The sequence below is a fragment of the Eumetopias jubatus genome, unplaced genomic scaffold (genome assembly GCF_037043125.1).
Source record: "Eumetopias jubatus isolate StellerSeaLion01/CBP00866 unplaced genomic scaffold, mEumJub1_p1.0 scaffold_11, whole genome shotgun sequence".
Taxonomy (NCBI): Eukaryota; Metazoa; Chordata; class Mammalia; order Carnivora; family Otariidae; genus Eumetopias; species Eumetopias jubatus.
In genome coordinates, this window is record NW_028274817.1 from 14,581,840 (window position 1) to 14,587,622 (window position 5,783).

Genomic DNA, 5,783 nt, shown 5'->3' on the forward strand with positions numbered 1-5,783 from the left:
GATGCAATAATTATTCTGGGCAGAAATGACAATAATGACTTAATAATGAGTCTTGCACTCCATGCAAAATTTCTATCTCCCCATTACTGAGGCCTTTAGCATATCTCGGTGAGGTTTTCTCTTTTACGTGTAGTGCTCCAGCACACCTGTTGTTAGGTTTACTCCCTGGGTTTTGATGTTCTTAACACTCTTTTCAATGGTATTTTAAATTTATTTTTCTAATTATTATTGTTATTCCATAGAAATAGATGTGGTATTTGGTTCTTGCTCCTACATCCAGTAACTTGGCCATTGTTCACTTATTAACTCTAATTGTTTTATATCCTTTTGGATATTCTATGTACAAAAAAATGCCATCTGTGAATAACATTTTTGCTTCCTCCTTTCCAAAATTTATACCTAATATATTTTCCGGCACTGCTGCACTTTTTATGACTTCCTTATATTCTTGAATAGATAGTGGACAACCTCTTGTTTACAAGTGTAAGTAGAAAGTGTTTGGTATATCACCATTAAGTATAATGTTTGCTATAGGATTTTTTGGGTTGGATACTCTCTAATAGGTTAAGGAAACTGACTTCTAGCCTAACCTGCTAATAATGTTTTAAAGAGTTTATTTATTTGAGAGAGAGAGCGATAGAAAAAAACAGGAGTGGGGGGGCAGAGGGAGAGGGAGAAGCAGATTCCCCGTTGAGCAGGGAGCCTGACCTAGGGACCCATCCCAGGACCCTGGGATCCTGACCTGAGCCAAAGGTAGATACTTAACCGACTGAGGCACCCAGGCGCCCCTAACCTGCTAATAATTTTAAATCATGAGTAGCTCTTGAACTTGGACCCATCTACAAAATTACTAATGGAATTTTTCCTTGTTTTTTTTTTTTCTAACTATGCTTCACATGGACTGATTTTCAAATTTGAACCCAATGTTGCCTTCATGGAATACACGACATTGTAACATGAAGTCTCTCTTTTTGGTCTACTTGTGTTTTTTTGTTTGCTAATCTTCTGTTTAGAATTTTCGTTTCTATTTTTAAGAAAGAAATCTTGGCCTATAATTTTCCTTTCTTCTCATGTCCTTGTCAGATATTGGTGTCAGGTTTATATTTGCATCGTAAAATGATTTGGGAACTAGTCCTAGAATTTGTGTCACACTGATGTTATTTCCCCCTAAATGTTTGGAGAACTCATCCAGAAAGCTTTCTGGAGAAGAGGTTTTTAATTTTTTGTTCACAGTTTTACCAGGCATAGGACTTCTCAGATTTTGTTTCTTCTCTAGTAAAATTTGGTTTGGTAAGCTTTCTTTTTCTACCAGTGTCTCTATTTTACCTCAGCTAATACAATGGAAGGAGCCAGGCAGGAGTGCTGGGAAAGCCAAGGAGCGGTGGTCCCTGAGTTGGGCTGGAGTTAGGTTGAGCGCAGATCTGCCTCCCAGGCTGCTCAACCCTAAACACGGCCACTTTAGTCCAGGCCCCAGTTGTCAAACATTTTCGGTTGCGTCTAAATGTGCTGAAGAACTTGGGGGACAAAATGTACATGCTCAGGTCCTTAAAGTCCCAGCTCAAAGTGCACAGAATGGACCTGAAATAATCTGTGATTTCCTTGAAAACAAAGCATTCTCTCCTGTAGCCTAAGGGCTGAGACTTGGGGAAACCCAATAAAAAATCTAAACCTACAAGAGGCTGAAACAAATCACACATTCTGTGCCAACTTCACATGGCCTTTCTGTTACTGTGATGGCACCAACTGGGAGGGAATGGGATCCTGGAACTTAATAGTGGGTCATATATGGAGACTGTAGTGAAACTGGGTCTCCTAAACCCTAAAATTCTGTGAAATGACTTTGCAAAGAAAAACATAGTTTCCACTCCTGTCTGAAGAGGTTATTTCACCTTTGTCTGCAGACATTGATGGTCTCACCTCAAGTAAGTGCCGTGGAAGGCTCTGCTGAACCTGCTCCCAAGCTACACCCACCTCCCCTCAGTCATTCAAAACTCTCTAACTACACGCAAGTTCGCACATGCCCCAAAAGTGAGGTACAAAATGTGACCCATGAGGAGTGGCAATATTCACCAAAAGATGTACATGATTTTCTCAAATATGTGTATGTAACAGCATGGAGAATTTGTGTGGAAATTTTTTTAAGAGTGGTGTGTGAAGGTAGAAGGAAAATAATTGTGAATGAGATCAGATTTATGTATATGGGATCATATACGTAAAGGGAGGATATGGATTCAAAGTTTTCATTTTCAGAGTTAGAGATGCCTCTCATAGTTTGCTTGGTTGGTTGACTGAAAGAAGTCCAAAGATGGCCTACTAAAAATTAAGGAGAAATGCCAAAAACTTCCTTGGTGGACTGCAGAGGAAGCTATAGTTAAGCAGACTAGAGTGCTGAAGTGAGTTCATCACACAGAAGTGCTCACCTGGTTTGGGAGGTCCAGAAGCCACGACATTCACCAAAGGCTGTGGTACGATATTTTTTAAGGGGAGCCCAGGCATCTGTAAAGAGTTCTGTGTGGCTCCTCTCTTCTCTGTTGGTCAGAAATCACTGTGGGCTTGCCCTTGGGGAAGGACAATGCTACACTGCCAAATATTTATGCTGTTAATTGTTATCCGAACCTGGCCCCAAGGGACCTGTGGCCAAGTACTAGCATGAGAGTTTCTGGCAGAAAGCTTCGACAGTAATCCGAATTCTTGAAGATTACTCAATACTGGATGGGGATGACACTAATTCCAGGAGACGAAAGCATCACTGTGGTCTACCAGGCACAGAGAGGGACAACGGAGGTCAGGTCATTAATGGACTTTTACCTCCATACAACCTCTCAGTGGTCTCAGATTTTTCCCCTAATCCACCCAGTGGTGATTGGTGGCACCATCAAGAATTTGGAAGATGCATGGTGGTAATTCTGAACATGTCCTTTTCTTCTTAACCTATTTGAGCTGTGCAGAACTTATAGATCTTGGAGAATGACAGCCAACTATAAACTTAGTTGGTTGTTCACTTCTATTACAATGGTTGTTTCACTTGTGGCTCCATTGCATTAGCCGTCAACACATTCTTGGGCATCTGTTATATCTATTTGGTTGAGCAAATGTTTTTTTTCCCTCTTTTAGGAAACAACACCAGAAAGAGTTTGCCTTCAGGTGGAAAGGGCACCATCACTTCCTACCTCAGGCTTATATCAACTCTCTGAGCTAATGTCAGAAACTGTTCCTTAGGGACCTTGATCACCTTTCCCTGACAATGGACACCACACTATCCCTTTCATTGATGACATTATTCTGATTGAGATGTAGAAACTAATGGACACATTGGCAACACACTTGAAAGACAACATAGGAAATAATTCCCACATGAAATCAAAAGCATTGCAACTTAGTGAAATGTTTAGAGATTCAGTAGTCTGGGGCAGGACAAGATTGTGCTTCTACAGTGAACAGCAAGTCGACAAATCTCAACTTCCTTACAAAATTGTAATTGCATTTGAACCGAAAATGTTGACAATCATGGCCTGGACTAAAGAGGCCATGCTGAGGGTTGAGCAGCCGGGGAGGCTGATCTGTGCTCAACCTGACTCCAGCCCAACCCAGGGACCACCCCTCCTTGGCTTTCCCAGCACTCCTGCCTGGCACCTTCTATTGTGTTAGTTGAGATAAAATAGAGACACTGATAGAAAAAGAAAGCTTACCAAAATTTAACTAAACAAGAAAGAGAAAATCTGAGATGTCCTATATCTGATAAAACTGTGACAAAAAATTAAAAATCTACTCTCCAGAAGGCTTCCCTGGTGAGTTCTCCCAATATTTAGGGGGAAATAACATCAGTGTGACACAGACTCTCGGACTAGTTCCCAACTCATTTTACGATGCCAGTATAAACCTGACATCAACATTTCAAAAGGACATGAGCAGAAAGGACATTATAAGCCAATATTTCTTTCCTAAAAATAGAAACAAAAATTCTAAACAAGATTAAAAAACAAAAAACACAAATAGACAAAAAAGAGACTTCATGTCATGATATTGTGTATTCCAGGAAGGCAACATTGGGTTCACATTTGAAAATCAGTTCATGTGAAGCATATTTAGAAAAAAAACCCCAAAAATTCCATTATTAATTTTATAGGTGGGTCCAAGTTCAAGAGCTACTCATGATTAAAAATTATTAGCAGGTTAAGGGCTCCTGGGTGCCTCAGTCTGTTAAGCGTCTGCCTTTTGGCTTAGGTTGGGATCCCAGGGTCCTGGGATGGAGCCACACATCAAGCTCTCTGCTCGCTGGGGAGTTCTGCTTCTCTCTCTCCCTCTGCCCCTCCCCCACTCCTGTTCTCTCTCTTTCTTTCTCTCTCTCACTCTCTTTCTCACAAATAAATAAAATCTTTTTTTAATTGTCAGCAGGTTAGAATAGAAGTCAGTTTCCTTAACCTAATAGAGAGTATCCATCCCAAAAAATCCTATAACAAACATTACAGCGAATGGTGATATACCAAACACTTTCTACCTACATTTGCAACCAAGACAAGATGTCCACTATCTATTCAAGAATATATGGAAGTCATAAAAAGTTCAGCAGTGCCAGGAAAATAATATATTAAGTATAAATTTTGGAAAGGAGGAAGCAAAAATGTTATTCACAGATGGCATTTTTTGTACATAGAATATCCAAAAGGATATAAAAACAATTAGAGTTAATAAGTGAACAATAACCAAGTTACTGGAGGTAGGAGCAAGAACCAAAAACCACAACTATTTCTGTGGAATAACAAAAATACTTAGAAAAAGAAATTCAAAATACCATTGAAAAGAGTGTTAAGAACATCAAAACCCAGAGAGTAAACCTAAAGAAATGTGTGCTGGAGCACAACACGTAAAAAAGAAAACCTCACCAAGAGATGCTAAAGGCCTCAGTAATGGGGAGATAGAAATTTTGCATGAATTGCAAGACTCATTATTAAGTCATTATTGTCATTTCTGCCCAGAATAATTATTGCATCATACTTAAATGTAAGTAATTTTTTAATTTAAAATTTAAAAATCTCCCCATGTTAATATTGGGGGAAATTCATGAGCTGATACTAAAGAGTATGTGGATATCAAAGGGCCTAGAATAGCTGAGACAACCTTTAAGGAAGAGCACCAAGTTGGAAGACACAAACTGCCAGGCGTACTGCAAAGAAGGAGCAATGACAACTCTGTGGTGTTAGAGCAAGTGTGGGCAGATATTCCAGTGCACCAGGACAGAGAGTCTAGACATAAATCTGGGAACAGCAGGTGCTAGATTGCTGACACTGGGGCCTGCAAACCTTTGTGGTCCATTCAGTAAGTCCACCTGCTCCATACAAGGAAATACATTTCAGCTCTGACTTCCTTCCTGTTCATAAAACATTGATCTCCAATGACTAGGAGATCTAGAAGGAAACATAGGATATTACCTTCATGGTTTTAAAAGGTAAAGCTTTTGAAAAGTATAAAAGCACTGACCATGAAGAATAGATTGATTAATTAGACTTAATTAAACAGAATTTCAGTGCATCAAAAAGATACTATTAAGGGAGTGACATAGGGTGCCTGGGTGACTCCTTCAGTTAAGCATCTGACTCTTGATTTTGGCTCAAGTCATGATCTCAGGGTGGTGAGATTGAGCCCCACATTGGGCTCCAAGCTGGGCTCTGAGCTGGGCGGGGAACCTGCTTATGGTTTTCTCTCTCCCTCTCCCTCTGCCCTTGCATGCTGCTTCAGTGCATTCCTTCTCTCTCTTTCTCTCTCTCTCTCAAAAAAAAAAAAAG